This window comes from Rhinoraja longicauda, chromosome 4 (assembly GCF_053455715.1).
Source record: "Rhinoraja longicauda isolate Sanriku21f chromosome 4, sRhiLon1.1, whole genome shotgun sequence".
NCBI classification, from domain to species: domain Eukaryota; kingdom Metazoa; phylum Chordata; class Chondrichthyes; order Rajiformes; family Arhynchobatidae; genus Rhinoraja; species Rhinoraja longicauda.
In genome coordinates, this window is record NC_135956.1 from 76,895,975 (window position 1) to 76,913,027 (window position 17,053).

Genomic DNA, 17,053 nt, shown 5'->3' on the forward strand with positions numbered 1-17,053 from the left:
ACCTTCCACCTGCCTTTGCTTGCCGCATTTTGCCAACTGATCAATATTTTCCTCTGCTCGATGAATATTTACCTCATTATAAGCAATGCCATCAATTTTTGTGCCAATCTGCGAGCTTACGAAATCAAACCTCCGATTTCCAGATTGTTTATGCAAACAGTAAGGCTCCCAGCATCTTGTGTTCAACTGAGAAAGCAGATGTGGTTAATGTCTCGTCCAGCAGATAGGGCCCGTGGCACTGCACTGAAGCAACAGATGAAATTATTTCTTTCAAGCCCTCCAAGTAGGACTTGAACCCATAACTGTCTCAGAGTGTCAGTGCCATTAAATGTCCCCACAGACAACATTTGCATTATTGAATAAAATCCCAATACTCTAGTGAACCTTAAAGTTATTCTCCAAAAAGGTCTGTTGAAATCTTCACATTAGTGCCTGTCTGTGGTAACATGTTGCAAGCAGCACAACAGAAAATAATCAAATATAGTAGTTCTGAGCTTACCTGGATAAAAGAAACAGCAATAATCAGTGCTGTAACTAACAAGCTGCTAAGCCCTTTAAACGCATTAGTGCTATTGCGAAGCTCTGTACTATTTTGACTTGGGGACATTGGTTTTGTCTTTTTGCACTAATATTATTTGTTAGTTTGTATATGTGTGTATATATACACATGTGTACATCTGTACGTGTGTGTATATATATATATGTGTGTATATATATATATAAAACTTTTTTCTCGTTTCTTATATTGTTTACAAATTCTGATGTGTTGCTGCAAGTAAGAATTTCATTGTTCTATCTGGGATATATGGCAATAAAACAGTCTCGACTCTTGACATCTGTCCTGAGGTAAAAACTTGTGTTCTCTTGACTGTGGTCTCGCAATGGGGGAGGATTATGTGGCTGCAGTGGGCATATCCACATTGGTAAAATTTTGAGAATATTGAATGGCAATTCTTCTGTTGCGCATTCAGGTGACAGATCTTTTATGGAAATATCTTCCTAGGGGATTTCATCATTCTGAAGTAATGGAAATCACAGGCAGATGATGAGACTAAAAGGGCCAATGAGCTCATTGAGAGAGTGTGAGTTAAGAATCTGAGCTTTTTAATAGCCTGAAGGTGCTATCATGGTTTTTAAATCAAACTGTGTGAGACCAAAACTATTCAATTATTATGTTGTTGCTTAGACCAATTTTTTTTTACCATTTAAAAAAAAACCCTGTTTATTTTATACTATTCTGTTTATTTTAGTTGAAGAAAAAGATGTAATTTCCAAATCACATCCATATGGTGAGCCTAACTTTGGGTGCAATTTTAATTTCTGTCTGCAGTTGGCCCATTTTGTTTTATCACTGTACTTTTAAAATTGATTGATTCACAGCAGTTTACATGCTAAAAATCAGTGTAGTTTGAGACCCACTATTATACCTGACATAACTAATTCCAGGTCTGTTTTTCAGTCGCCTTAAAAACAAACCAAACAGAGGGGAGGAATCCCAAGGGTCCTTCCATTTGGTGGAAGCTTTCTGTTGATATTAAATAGGGGAAGCACATGGGCCCGTCATCTGTTTTTACAAGTGGAAACTAGGCTTTCATGTGTTTGTACAAGTGAAAGGTGGTTTCAAATATCTAGCCTGTTGCGGGCTGGGAACAGCTATTCATTGTGGAGAAGTGAAAAGCAACCACAGTAATGTTGCCGAACTGAAGTCATTTATGTCTTATTTGGGTTCTTGCTTGTACTATCAAATCCAAACCACTGATATCAAACATCCTTACAAATTATTACAGGCAATTGTTTCAGAAAGAAAATAAATATTTGGATTTCAATGTTAATTCTGTCTGTTCCACTACATTTTCAATCTAATGGAAAAGATTATCCTCCTAGGAAAACATGTAGGACAGTCTCTGTAAGTCCAGAGCACACATTATTAAAATCCCATTCAGATTACATAGGATACAAAATAGATGGAAGACAACTTTATATTGTGTCTGCTCTGTGCTGACAAAGGCTTTTGGGAAATTGGATCATATATTGTCAAGTTATTAGAGTCATGGTCATGCAGCACAGAAACGGGCCCTTCAGCCCAACTTGCCTATGCTGAGCAAGATGCCCTCTCTACACTAGTGTCGGAAGGAACTCCAGAGGCTGGTTTAAACCGAAAATAGACACAAGAGCACCAAGGCACATTCCTTGTATATGCATATACTTGGCCAATAAACATTCATTCAAGATGCTGGAGTGTCTGAAGACACTCTGAAGAGTCTTGACCCAAAATGTATATTCCTTCTCTCCAGAGATGCTGCCTGTCTTGCTGTTACTCTGGCTTTTTGTGTCTATCCTCTCTATACTATCCCATCTCGCTGCAATTGGTCTATTTCCCTCTAAACATTTTCTCTCCATATTCCTGTCTAAATGTCTTTTAAATGTTATTATAGTACCTGCTGCAACTACCTCCTCTGTCAGCTTGTTCCATATACAAACCACCACCCTCTGTGTGAATTGGCACGAAATAATATTACATTCATTAACTGGGAAGACTTTTATTATTCCACCTGTTTTTTTTGTAAACATAATTGAAAATTGCGGACTTACTGTAAGTTACACAAACTCTGAGGTCCTCCTCGTATCTGATGAGCTAGTCCACAGCGAGGACTTAACATGCACGGTATGCACGGTATGCACGGTAACAGCGAGGACTTAACATGCACGGGGCGGCTCGGTAGCGCAGCGGTAGAGTTGCTGCTTTACAGCGAATGCAGCGCCGGAGACTCAGGTTCGATCCTGACTACGGGTGCTGTACTGTAAGGAGTTTGTACGTTCTCCCCGTGACCTGCGTGGGTTTTCTCCGAGATCTTCGGTTTCCTCCCACACTCCAAAGACGTACAGGTATGTAGGTTAATTGACTGGGTAAAATGTAAAAATTGTCCCTAGTGTGTGTAGGATAGTGTTAGTGTGCGGGGATCACTGGGCGGTGCGGACTTGGTGGGCCGAAAAGGCCTGTTTCCGCGCTGTATCTGAAATATGAAATAAAATATGAAATATGAAATATGCACAATGATAACCAGTACCATGGAAACCAATTCTGGGATTATTGTTCAAACTTTGGGGCACAGGTGCAGTAGAAGGTCTTTATAATGCTTGTGAGGCTTGCTTCAGTATTATTTCAATAGTCACCTTCTTGTCACATGCACAGAGATGCAATGAAATGTTTTGTTTTGCTAACAATCGAGTAAAATCACACTATACATGGGCACAACCATGCATATTTAACAGAGTGTAATGATTGTAGTATATTATAAAAAAGAGTTCTTCTGAGGCAGTGGACAAAGAGCCATTACGTTTTTCGACATCGTCTAGTAGCTTTCAAGTATCAATTTCTTCAAAGTAACAAGTCTCATCTTGGCCTTAAAGGCCCATTGTCCCTGTGGTGGTGAGTCTGAAGAAGGTTCTTGACCTGAAACGTCACCCTTTCCTTCTCTCCAGAGATGCTGCCTGTCCCACTGAGTTATTCCAGCATTGTGTGTCTGTCCCTGTGGTGGCGATGGACCAGTGATGTCGGGGTTGGTCAGGCCTGACGACGTTGCTTATGGAGACCACCGTCAGGAACCTATCTTGGCTAGATACTCTTTCAGTGATTCGGTGTTCTTTCCTTATTCTTCCTTAAGTGCTCCATCCTTGACTATGACCCCTAATCCTTGCAGTTTTATGAATCTCACCCACTTTCAGCCTGATCGTCCAACCGGCAGATTGCCAGGCCAATCTCCTGACCAAATCCCCATGAGCCCGAGCAACCAATATTTACTGTCACCATTCAACTATTGTGAAGGGTTTTTAAAATAAATTAATTTAGAGGTGTTATGCTAATGTAAAAGCTCCCTGCTGTGCTCCTCATTTCAAAAAAAAATCTTTATATAACACTCCTGGTTACAGTATTATATTTACTCTCCCAGATGTTACCTGATTGAATTTGAGACCAAGTATTTCTTCTGTATTGCCCTGTTATTGAGCTGTCATAGTATATACAATAAATTAGCAAATTAAAATGTGGTGTAGTGGCAATCTATATTTATGGTGTAAATACAAGTACGCACATATGCACATGAATAATAACTCAAGCAGTTTATAAAATTCTAATTTATGGCATTTAAAATGCTTGCAACAGATGGAACAATCAAAGTCTTCCCAGCTAATGAATGCAAGATTGGTATGTTCCCATGATATTATCATGTTTTCTTAATTATGTAAAATATTGTTAGAAGTCGTTAACTGTTGCATTCATACTGTTAAATTGCTTCATTAAATGTGTATGGGTCACATTATTGAATTGCCACAGGACTTCGGTCATTAATTTGTAATATAGGAACATAGTCTTCTGATTCTGCAGCACAACATTGTGATCTTGTTCCATTATAGTACCTACTATGAAGACGGGAACAAGGCTGATAATATAATCATATCTTGCTGGAGGTTTCAATTCCATCCACTCCTTTCATCCTAATCTTATTCAACAATCTTAGATTATGAAATGAGACAATAAAGTCAATAAAAGTAAGTTTAAATCTAAATGCTATTGTATCAAATAATGATTGCTTAAATAAAGTCTCCCATATACACAATGCTAAAAGCAGTTCTCACGTCAGAGCATAAGAAATAGAATCAGGAGTCAGCTATAAAACCCCTGAGTTCTGTTCTGCCTTTCAACAGGATTGTGGCTGGTTTACACCGATCAGCCAAAACATTATGACCACTGACAGGCAAAGTGAATAACATTGATTATCTTGTAACAATTGCACCTGTCAAGGGGTGGGATATATTAGGCAGCAAGTGGACAGTCAGTTCTTGAAGTTGATGTGTTGGATGCAGGAGAAATGGGCAGGAGTAAAGACCTGAGCGACTTTGACAAGGGCCAAATTGTTGTGGCCAGATGACTGGTTCAGAGCATCTCTGAAACGGCAAGGCTTGTGGGGTGCTCCCAGTCAGCAGTGGTGAGTACCTACCCGACAATGGTCTGAGGAGGGACAAACCACAAACCGGCGACAGGGTGTTGGGCACCCAAGGCTCATCGATGCGCGAGGGCAACAAAGGCTTTCCCATCGGGTCCGAACGGACAGAATGTCCACTGTGGCACAAGTCACAGTAAATTTTAATGGTGGTCACGGGAGGAATGTGTCACAATACACAGTGCATCGCACCCTGCTTTGTATGGGGCTGCACACGGAGGACCAACAGCATATTAGGCAGGTGGTCATAATGTTTTGGCTCATTAGGTCATAAAGTTTTGGCTGATCGGTGTATATACAAATGACAGACAGGCATCGTTTGAACCAGTCTGGTGAAACTTTGTAGAATTCCCTCTAAGTATTTCCCTTTTTAAGAAAAGAGAACTAAAATTCGACCCAAAACATCATCCTTTCCTTCTTTCCAGAGATGCTGCCTGTGCCGCTGAGTTACTCCAGCATTTTGTTTGTATCTTCTCTCTGGTCCATTAGGTGTGTTCTCACTGAGGCTCTATAGTTAGACACCCTTACTTGCAATAAAGGCCAATAAACCACTTGCCTTCCCAATTGCTTTTAAATAATTTTTTGCATCCTCATCAAAACTCACATTCACATTTAGTTCCATGTCATTAGCAAATGTGAAAATTAAACATTTGATCTTCAGCCAAATCGTTGTTACACTTGTTACTAACACTAATTTCATTTATGTCGGAAGGAATTGCAGATTCTGGTTTAAACCGAAGATAGACACAAGTTGGAGTAACTCAGCGGGTCAGACAGCATCTCTGGAGAAAAGAAATAGGTGACGTTTCGGGTTGAGAAGGTCTGAAGAAAGGTTTCGACCTGAAATGTCACCTATTCCTTTTCTCCAGAGGTGCTGTCTGACCCGCTAAGTTACTCCAGCTTTTTGTTAGCTACAAGGACAGATTGGACAAACTTGAATTGTTTTCTCCAGAATGCTGGAGGTTGAGGAGATATCTGGAAGAAGTGTATAACATTATGAGACGCATAGATAGGGTAGACAATCAGAACCTTTTTTTGCCAGGGTGAATAATTTCATTTATTTCCTTAATTGCGCTGGAGTCTTGGTTCACCATTATTTCTGGAAGGCTTGTTGTGTCTTCCCTGAAGAAAAATGCAAAGTATTTAAGTCCACTGTCATTTATTTATTCTCCATTGTAAATGTTCTAATTTCTGCGATGGGTTCACATGTGCATTTTTTTTCAGCTCTGCACCAGTTAATAATTTTATTCAGAGAAAGACACAAAGTACTGGAGTAACTCAGCAGGTCAGGCAGCATCCCTGGAGAATAGGTGATGTTTCAGGTCAGGACCCTTCTTCAGACTGAAGATTGGTCTTGACCTGAAATGTCTCCTATCCATGTTCTCCAGGGATGCTGCCTGACCTGCTGAGTTACTCTGAGTGGATAGCATTTTGTGTCTTTCCTTGGTAAACCAGCATCTGCAGTTCCTTGCATGTACAATAATTTAATACAATTACTTATTTTCCTCTCTTATACACGTTTAATACTTGGCCATCAGTTTATACTACTGGAATAAAATAGGCAACATTCCAGTGATTCTTTTCCCAATTCCCTGCACTCTGCTGAAAGCTGTGCTCATCTTTACTGATATCTCATGACGCAGAAGTCTGCCGGAAAATGTTCACTAGCCACTTGTCAAACAGCTATCTGGCATACACTGATGCCATATTTGTAAAGCAATGTCAAAGTTGGGTTGCTCCAATTGCCCCCTGATTCACCAAAACCCACCTTCTAAGAAAACCTGCATTCTATTCCTCTATGCTCAAACCTGTGGGGGGAAATATATTCTTCCTTGCACTATATTCTTCCTCGTATTTGTACCATTCCTTGAGGAATTGTCATAATTTACTCAATATTGTATTCAGCTTTATTCAGACCTAGGTCTTAACTAGTTCAACTTCCTTCTTTCTGAATTCTGAGCCCTTGGGTACAAAGCCAGGTATTTGTCTTTATATTTTTGTTCTGCCTACAGCTATTGATCTCTCATTCTCAATGGACTATCGTGGTTCCTTTACTCTTACAACATAGATGTACAGATGGATCTTGGGGTCCAAGTCCATAGCTCCCTGAAAGTGACACTTGTAGAGTGGCAAATAAGGCATATGATATGCTTGCCTTCATTGGTTGGGACATTGAGTATAAGAGTCAGGAGGTCATGATGCAGCTTTTTATAGGACTTTGGTTAGGCTGCATTTCAAATATTTCATGCAGTTCTGGAGGCCCCATTACAGGAAGGCCATAGGAGCCTTTGGAGATGGTGCAGATGTGAGCGGAATGCTGCCTGGATTAGCATGTGTTACCTACAAGGACAGATTGGACAAACTTGAATTGTTTTCTCCAGAATGCTGGAGGTTGAGGAGACATCTGGAAGATGTGTATAACATTATGAGAGGCATAGATAGGGTAGACAATCAGAACAATAGACAATAGACAATAGACAATAGGTGCAGGAGTAGGCCATTCAGCCCTTCGAGCCAGCACCGCCATTCAATGCGATCATGGCTGATCACTCTCAATCAGTACCCCGTTCCTGCCTTCTCCCCATACCCCCTCACTCCGCTATCCTTAAGAGCTCTATCCAGCTCTCTCTTGAAAGCATCCAACGAACTGGCCTTCACTGCCTTCTGAGGCAGAGAATTCCACACCTTCACCACTCTCTGACTGAAAAAGTTCTTCCTCATCTCCGTTCTAAATGGCCTACCCCTTATTCTTAAACTGTGGCCCCTTGTTCTGGACTCCCCCAACATTGGGAACATGTTTCCTGCCTCTAATGTGTCCAATCCCCTAATTATCTTATATGTTTCAATAAGATCCCCCCTCATCCTTCTAACCTTTTTTGCCAGGGTGAATAAAAGGATAGAGGGCATATCTTTAAGCTGAGATGGGATAAAGTTTAAAGGAGATGAGCAAGGCAAGTTTTTTTTTTCCACAGAGATTCGCGAGTGCTGGGAACGTGTTACTAGGAGTAGTGGTGGAGGCAGATATGATAATAGCTTTTAAGAGGCTTTTGGATAGACAAGTGGATAGACATGGAATAGAGGGACATGGATCATTTGCAGGCAGATTAATTTAGTTTATCTTGGCATCATGTCCGGCACAGATATTGTCAGCTGAAGGGCCTGTTCCTCTGAAATACTGTTCTATGTTCATTATCTATATACTAAAACTCTCGCTTGTTTGTTTGTTTGTTTGTTCCTGAACTACAGCCAAAACGGTACACGATCACGCGACAATTTTAAGGCCCACCTTACTCACCATCATCCCTTTGGTGCTAATGGAAGAAATCTTCATTGAATCTTCATTGAATCTTCATTGAAATCTTCATTGAAATCTGTGTTATATTTTTTAAGTTATTCACATTTTAAAGTTTAAATCCATCTCCTCGGGAGGGTGGAGGGAGGCTAAGGGGGGGAGAGGAGAGGAAGGGGGGGAGGGGAAGGGGGGAGGGGAGGGGAGGGGAAGGGGGGAGTGGAAGGGGGGAGGGGATGGGAGGGGAAGTGGGGGAGGAGAAGGGGGAAAGGGGAGAGGGAAGGGGAGAGGGAGAGGGAGAGGGAGAGGAAGGGGGAATACAGGAGAGGTTTGGGCCCAACGGGTCCACTTGGTCTAGTACCTTATAAAAGCTTCTGTGTATTCTCGAGGTATTTAAAATTGTTACTGTTTTTTTCTGAAATGTATGAAACAGTGTACTTCCATTTATTCCCGCTTAGTACGATTATTGCAAAATTTCTCTTCTGTGGCCTAACTTTGACTGTTGTAAGTTCTTACGGAGTCACAAGTCGCTATTTTGATTTTCAGGAAATCTTGATATTGTTCCTTCAATGATATTTAAGGTATCGTTTTACGATTCAACTAAATAAGAGCAACAAATGCCATATCTTTGCAGTCTGAGAAGCAGATTTTTATTCTTACATTTTTATTTCTAGATTGCAAACATATCATGATCCATGTCACCACATCCCCTTTCGCTCTTTTGCCAAGCCTTTTACGTAGAATCATAAAAATGTTATGTGATATAGAGGTATAAATAATTAATGAAATGAAACTAAAATAGTAGCAATCTCAACATTTATCTCTTTGCCTTTCTGTATGTATAAATTGTTACATTAATTGACTTCAAGCCCATTTGTTAAATTAATGAATCAGTTGCAGATTTCGATCATTAATTAAAAAGGGAAACAAGATTATTGTGATTCTCCGGGGCCTATCAACTTAATCCCATTCTGTTACAGCAATAGACTAATGACATAACCCTTGTATGCGGGGAGGTTTAATTCCCATTGCAATCTCTCACTCTCATTCAGTACAGGAGCTGTAATCTAAACCTACTCAATCTTCTTAGAAGGTATGCTCTTGGGGTTGAGGATGAAACTAGTAAGGCAGGAATTATCACCAATCTCACTGGCCCTGGGGATTTGTGCAGTTTTTGTGAAGATCCCTAAAACAGTATTTGGGAATTCTAAGATTCTGTCCTGGAAAGTAGAAGGAGAATGATATCTGTCAAAGTTAACAAGTCATATGATCTGGAGATGAACCTGCTTTCACCGTCGGGCGTGGCCTGGAACGTGGCAAGTTCAACAGCCTGACCGCGGGAGAAAATGGCAGGGGAAGAGAAAGGACATTGTGGCCTTCCATCACAGTGAGGAGGGGACTGGAGGAGACTCACTGTGATGGATGTTTCTTTTTTTTTGTGTTTTGTGTTGGTTGGGGTTTGTTGGGGTTGGTTGTGTCATTTGCTTATTTTATTGCTCTTATTGTGGACTGTGGGTGACGAAATCTCGTCCAAAAAACTTGTTTTTTGGATGACAAATAAAGATATCCTGAATCCTGAATCCTGAGATACTGGTGTTTGCATGACATTGTTGTTCTTGTCTTCTCAATGATAGAGTCACAAATAAGGGAGGCTGCGCTGAATCAACATCAATGAGTTGGTGCAATGCATCATGCAGAATTTACACACTGCAGCTACTGACTGTAAAAATGTTGGTTCCTCAAAAAAAAAACAAGGTTATAACATTTGAAAGAAAGATGGGTGACTCAGTGGCAAGTTGCTGGTAGAGTTGCTGCTTCACAGCACCGGAGTCCTGGGTTCAATCCTGACGTCGGTGCTGTCTGTGTGGAGTTTGCAAATTCTCCTTGTGACCGTGTGGGTTTCCTACAGGTGCTCTGATTTCCTCCTGTCATCCCAAAGATGTGTGGATTTGTTGGTTAATTGCTTAAAAAAGGTTTATAAGAATTGCTCCTAATGTGCAGGGAGTGAGTGAGAAAATGGGATAACATAGAACCATTGTGAACTGGTGATCGAGGGTCGGCGTGGAATCGGTGTGCCAAAGTGGCTGTTTCCATGCTGTGTCTTAAAGAAAAGGAACCTATTCTTATCATCTACTCATCCGTCCCTGGTGTAGAAAAACATTTTATAAAGTCTAAGGGCCATGCACCAGCAAACCTGGACTTTCCCATTTGTTGCAAAGTCACACTCACATTGCTATTGACTGAGCTTGGCTATACTTCAGGAGGGTATAGAGGATCCTCCAGGATGTAGCCTGGCATGAAGAACGCCAGCTAAGAGGAGAGGTTGGTTAGATTAAGTTTGTTTTTCTTGAAGTGGAAAAGGCAGAGGGGGATCCGATTGAGGAAGATTTTTTTTCATCCAGAGGGTGGTTGGAATCTGGAAGGTATTGGCTGAATGGCTTGTGAGTTCAGGTACTCCCACAACATTTAAAAAGTATCTGGACGCACTCTAATCACCAGGGCATATAAGGCAAGGGACCAAGTGCTGAGTAAGTGGGAATAGTATGAATACTTTCTGGTTGGCATGGAACAGTAGGCTGAAGGCCCTCTGGCTCTGATATATGACCCGATGACTCTGTGACGCACAATGGATGCATCTGTTGGCCAGGCATGGTGTTTTTGTGGACCAGCAGTCGGGAAAAGTACTTGACCAGTTGAGCAATCTGGATCGGTCTTCCTGTTGCCCAACACTTGGTGGCCTGCCCATTTCTTCATTTACATCGCACATGAGAAAAACAGATCTCAAAAACTAATTGGCAGCAGATCCCAATATGAGGCAAGATCTTTCTGCAGGGATCAGTCTTGTGGCTTTTCTTTGTGATGCCCCGCAATACCAATGCCCCAGATGTGTTCAATTTACCCTATGATTGTTCAGCCCCTTGGTTTAACAATAGACAATAGACAATAGGTGCAGGAGTAGGCCATTCGGCCCTTCGAGCCAGCACCACCATTCAATGTGATCATGGCTGATCATTCTCAATCAGTACCCCGTTCCTGCCTTCTCCCCATACCCCCTGACTCCCTGACAATGAATGTTTAAATAATTTATATTTTTCTTCATTCGTCATATATATATATATATATATATATATATATATATATATATATATATATATATATATATAAATATTTATAAGAAAATAATTGCAGATGCTGGTACAAGTCGAAGGTATTTATTCACAAAATGCTGGAGTAACTCAGCAGGTCAGGCAGCATCTCAGGAGAGAAGGAATGGGTGACTTTTCGGGTCGAGACCCTTCTTCAGTCTGAGTATACTTCACTCCAGTATATATATATTTACATCTTTATTTATATTTAACATTAATAATTTAATAATTCTCCACAATAATGAGATTAATCAGCGGCATCACAATTTGCACAAGGGCACAGAAATTGAGCAAAACCATTCAAGGTGAGCCAAAGAAATATTGTCAAATACAATTGGGACATCTCTAGATTTGATCCAGAATTCATTCATTTATGAAAATGGTGAAGGGAAGGGGGCTTGGTAGTAAAACCAAGTCTTTGGCAAATCAGAACTGCACACGTGTATCCAAAATCACAAATGTGCACGCACTTCCACGGAGCCTGCATCCTGAAAGCTTCAAGGTCATAATAACAAATGAAATTTAGCCATGTCAAGACATTTTAATGCAAAGTAGACACAAAATGCTGGAGTAACTCAGAGGGTCAGGCAACACCTCTGGAGAGAAGGAATGGGTGACATTCTGGGTTGAGACTCTTTTTCAGACTGGTCATGGTCTTTGGTTCAAAGGAGCATTTTAAATAGAGAATAGAGTCAAAGATGCTTAGAGATTCCAACGTCTCCTCACCAGGCAGTTGATAACAGGCATTGGTGATTAAAATTGGAAGAACATCGAAATCTGCTGGTTGTAAGACTGGAAAAAGTTACACAGGTAAAGCCATAGAGGGGTTGGAAACATGGATGGAGAATTTTAAAACTGAGACAGTTTTAAAATCTTTACTCGTCTCAGGAGCATGAGTGAATTGCTGTTAGTCTGAATAGAGGCAGCAGATGTTTGAATGAGTTCCAATTTATAATCAAATGAATTAGGAATAGGATTAGGCAGTCGACCCTTGTCTAGCATTTAATAAAATCATAATTCTTATGGTGTAAAAGATGTAACCTCAAATTGGCATTCCTTATCAACATTTGTAACCTCTCGTTCCCTTGCTTATTAAGAATCTATCTGCTACTGCCTTTAAAAAATCCAGACCTCTGCGTCCACTGTCCTTTGAAGATGCAAGTTCGAACAGTTTGTAACAGCTTGGCACAACCTTGATGCAGATATGCATCCAAGAGCACACACAGTGAAGAGATGTGAAGAGGTGGGAGCTGCTTTCAAAGCATAATTTCAAAGAGTAGCAGTAAATAGGTGCTCAAGGGAGACAATCCTTCAGTGGCTGGAAGCCTATCGGATAGACTAGATGATCTTTTTCCACTCTTTTTGATGAGTTTCAGTGAATATTAAGAATTAACAATCCAAACATCTTGATGAATGAATGATACGTTATTATCTCATGTGACATGACGCAATGAAATTCTTTGCTCTGCATGCCATGCACAAAGTATGCAAAGAGTCGCCACATATAGGGCACTGACATAACCTCGCGTATGACCTCACACATTAATGACCATTACTTCACAGAGGTATGTGTATTTTCCCTTTGTAAAAGTAATTTTACAATCATAGTTAATCTTTCATCTCCAAAAGCTTGGCTTTCAAGTCTCAATATATTTATCTGAATCATCCGCTTCTGGATTAGTTTGCTTGATAACCTAGGCAGGATAGATATCCTCTGGGACAAGTAAAGATTCCTCTCTTGTCGTGTAACAAAGCTGTCCCTGGAGTGAGTCAGGGAAAACCTGGAACAGATGACGCTTTCTGGAGGAAAATGACTCACAGAATGAGCAATTACCATTCCCTTGCAAAAGACAAGTTAAAGGAAAGATTGTGCAAAATAGGCCCAATCCTTGCATTTTTTTGGTGTTCATCTGAAAACTTGGCATAAAGAGTACAACAATTCAGATCCAATAATAAACACTGAGGCAATCAACAGCAAAATGTATTTACTCCTATTAACATCGCTGCTGGACAACGACTCCCACCCCATGCAGGACACTGTCACTGCACTGAGTAGCTCCTTCAGTGACAGACTCCTTCACCCCAAGTGTGTGAAGGAGAGATATGGTAGGTCCTTCCTTCCCGCTGCTGTGAGACTGCACAACCAGCACTGCTCCCAGCAGACGAGTCAACAGTAACAGTTAAGGAATACATAGTAAATTGATGACAATTTATCCTTGTCTTTGCTTTTATTTATATTTATGAATGATCTCTTGCTATCCACTTTGCTGTTGTAACACTGTAAATTTCCCCGGTGTAGGACAAATAAAGGAATATATTATACTATTATTTAAAGTTCATTGGGAAATCAATGCAAATCTGATTTAAATCTATTGCTATCTCTCAGACATGCTTTCCGTGAGCATTGGAATCAGTGAGGTAGAAGGTGACCTGATAAATATATCTCAAAGCTCATGAGAACAGTTAAAATGGGATACTGGTCAATGTTAGGAATCATGCTCTAGTAAGAATTAGCTAATGTCAAGATCACAATCATCATTATATTTGAAATCTGTCATGAATGAACAGGATCCCTGAAGCTTGAATGTAGCAATGAACTCCTCGGAGGCAAATTTTCTGACATTTCATTACATAAACGCTTTGAATTCACAAGGAGGTTGTTAAGGTTGATTGATTTTCTTCTTCTTCTTGGCATTAAGGGTTTACTTCCTTCAGCTATTTATTTTGGCACCATGACAATGGTGTCCAAGGATTCAGCCCCACTTTCAGCCAATAATAATGGAGAAAGGCAGTAATATATGTTATGCCATGCAAGTAAGATTTCTCGAGGCAACGAGGAGACCCATTGCAGTAAATGATATTGAACTCATCTGTGTTGGACTCAAAACATTGTAACCAATATGAATCATTGTATTCTAACTGAGTATGCACCACATTACATATTCAGATTGTTTAAAATAAATTTCCAATTAATAAGGTTTTGTGTGAACTGAGTATTTGAATCTAACCAACCTTTGATCTACTGTTTTTATCCAAAATATGTGTCAATAAGCTTGCAAATTGGACATTTTAATCACTGTTGAGGAAGTCGTTTTATAGAGAATCTAATGCCCAATATTATGGTTGAATTAGTTGTAGTGGCATTGAATTGGCAGAGTTTTCCTTTTGTTGCAGGTCATGTGGTAAATTCAGGCTTAGTTGCTCTTATAATTATGGTTATGCCAAGATTGGAATAGAAGGCTTTAGAGATACAACATGGATACAGGTCCTTTGGCCCACCAAGTCTGAATCGACCAATGATCACCTCGTACACTAACACGATCCTGCACACTAGGGGCAACTTACTGAACCCAATAACATATAAACCTGTACGTCTTTGGAATGTTGGTGGAAATTGGAGCGCCCATATGATACGAAGAAGGGATATCCTGTCCTCGTTAAGGATGAGAGCTCGCCTTCTGCCCAAATTCTACTCTATGTATCCTTGTCACTACCATGTGACCACCAAGCCAAACTGTCCAAAGCCATGCTCCGTAGTCAGAACCTTCAGGTCCAAAGGTGGCTGAGATAATCAATGATGAGTGTCCAGAGTGGAAAACTCACCAATCTTCCAACTCTCAAGCTATGGCCACCGGGGGCACCTCATTAGAACAAGATATAACAAATGATGATGCGGGAAATCTATTGGGGTGCATTGTAGCATGAAAAGTATCAGTGCAAGATGTATCAAAAAGTATTCTACTTGCTCCAAACAATTTAATCTGTTGACTCTAATTAGCTATTGCTGAAATTAGAAGTGAGTTCTTTAAGTTTCTTTGTGATAGATAAATATCTGGTGATGTTGATAGTCATTTGATGACGGATCCTCAGCTCATTGATCGGATCGCTGAACTGTTTAGAACTAAATGCACAGTCAGTATAAAAGGTCGCCAGTATTCTTACACATGTTTAGTGCTGGCAAACCAAAGATAAGCTTCTTGTCTTTCAGACCTGAAGGGTCTAAAATTAAAAAGACTCATGAGGCAAGACAGCATTCAAAGCATGTGTTTTATTTTCATCTTTGCAGCTCCTTTCAACATTAATTGGGTGTATTAAATATAATGAGCTCTTAAGCAAGGCAGGAGACAGGGTATTATGCAGAAGTCTAAAACAAAACGCTCCAGAGCCTTGAGATGTCATCTGCATTTATACAAGCGAGCATTAATGTTGTCTGTTTACAGCAAGAAAGAACATGATCCACTCACAGATGTCTGTTATAATCACACTCAATAACTCAAAGGAAAGACAACAGATTCTGCATATTTAAAATCAAATGCAAGCATCTGGAAAGAAAATTGAACAGCTTCTGTGAAAACCATCAAGTCTGGCACATTTTCAATCAGGCAGTAAATATTTTTTTGTGAAGATAGACACAAAATGGAGTAAGTCAGCGAGACAGGCATCTCTGGAGAGTGAGAGTCAGGAGAGAGGGAATCTAGAGATATGGAAGGGGAAGGTGAGAAAACGACAGATCAAAGCAGACGTTGATTAGGGGAAATGAAGAATGTTTGATTGTTGGCTGAGGGGAAGGTGACAACAAAGCATTCGATCAGAAAAAATAATCAGGAGGACAGTGGTGCCAGTCGGAGAACTAGAGTGGGGGAGGGACAAAGAGAGAGGGAAAGCAAGGGTTACTTGAAGTTGGAAAAATCAATATTCTTACCGAAGGGTTGTGAGCTGCCCAAGTGAAATATGAAAATGTTTTCTTATTCTCTGTATCCCTCAGTTAATATTACCCCCACTTACTTCTCTACAATCATGGTGATCAAAGCTTATGGCAGGGGTGGCCAAACCGCGGCTCGCGAGCTACATGCGGCTCTTTGACCTTTAATATGCGGCTTGTGGAAATATGTTGAGCTCCTTTTTTCATCACAGTTAATATAAAAGGTAAATAAGAAAAAAATTCAAGCTTTATAATTATTTACTGGGTATGAATTGAGACCCCATTGGAATAAAAGGTAAGTTTAATGTTCATGGTTAGTAAAAATATTTAAGTTCATGTCTTGCGGCTCTTTTGTTCATGTCTTGCGGCTCTCAAACATCTGAACTTTATCGTATGTGGCTCTTACATTTAGCAAGTTTGGCCACCCCTGGCTTATGGTGTGTTCCTGACGTTCTGAATGATGTTTCTGTGATGGGTAGACACATGCAGAGTTAAATGAAGTCGCATCTGCCAGGTTTAGGCTCACCGAAAACAACAGCAAATTTCTCCATGGAGGTCACCAAATTTAATTGACAGGCTGCCACTTCAATATCTGACTGAGGATTCTGTTTGCCTGGATTGCCTCTGAAGACTCTTCCTCGCCAAGGAGAAAAGGAGTTTACAAGAATGATCCCAGGAATGAGTGGGCCAACATATTACGAGCATTTGACGGCACTGGGCCTGTACTTGCTGGAGTTTAGAAGAATGAGGGGGGGACCTCATTCACTACAGAACTACAGAATAGTGAAAGGCTTGGATAGAGTGGATGTGGAGAGGATGTTTCCACTAGTGGGAGAGTCTAGGACCAGAGGTCATAGCCTCCGAATTAAAGGACCTTCATTTAGGAAGATGAGGGGGAATTTCTTTAGTCAGAGGG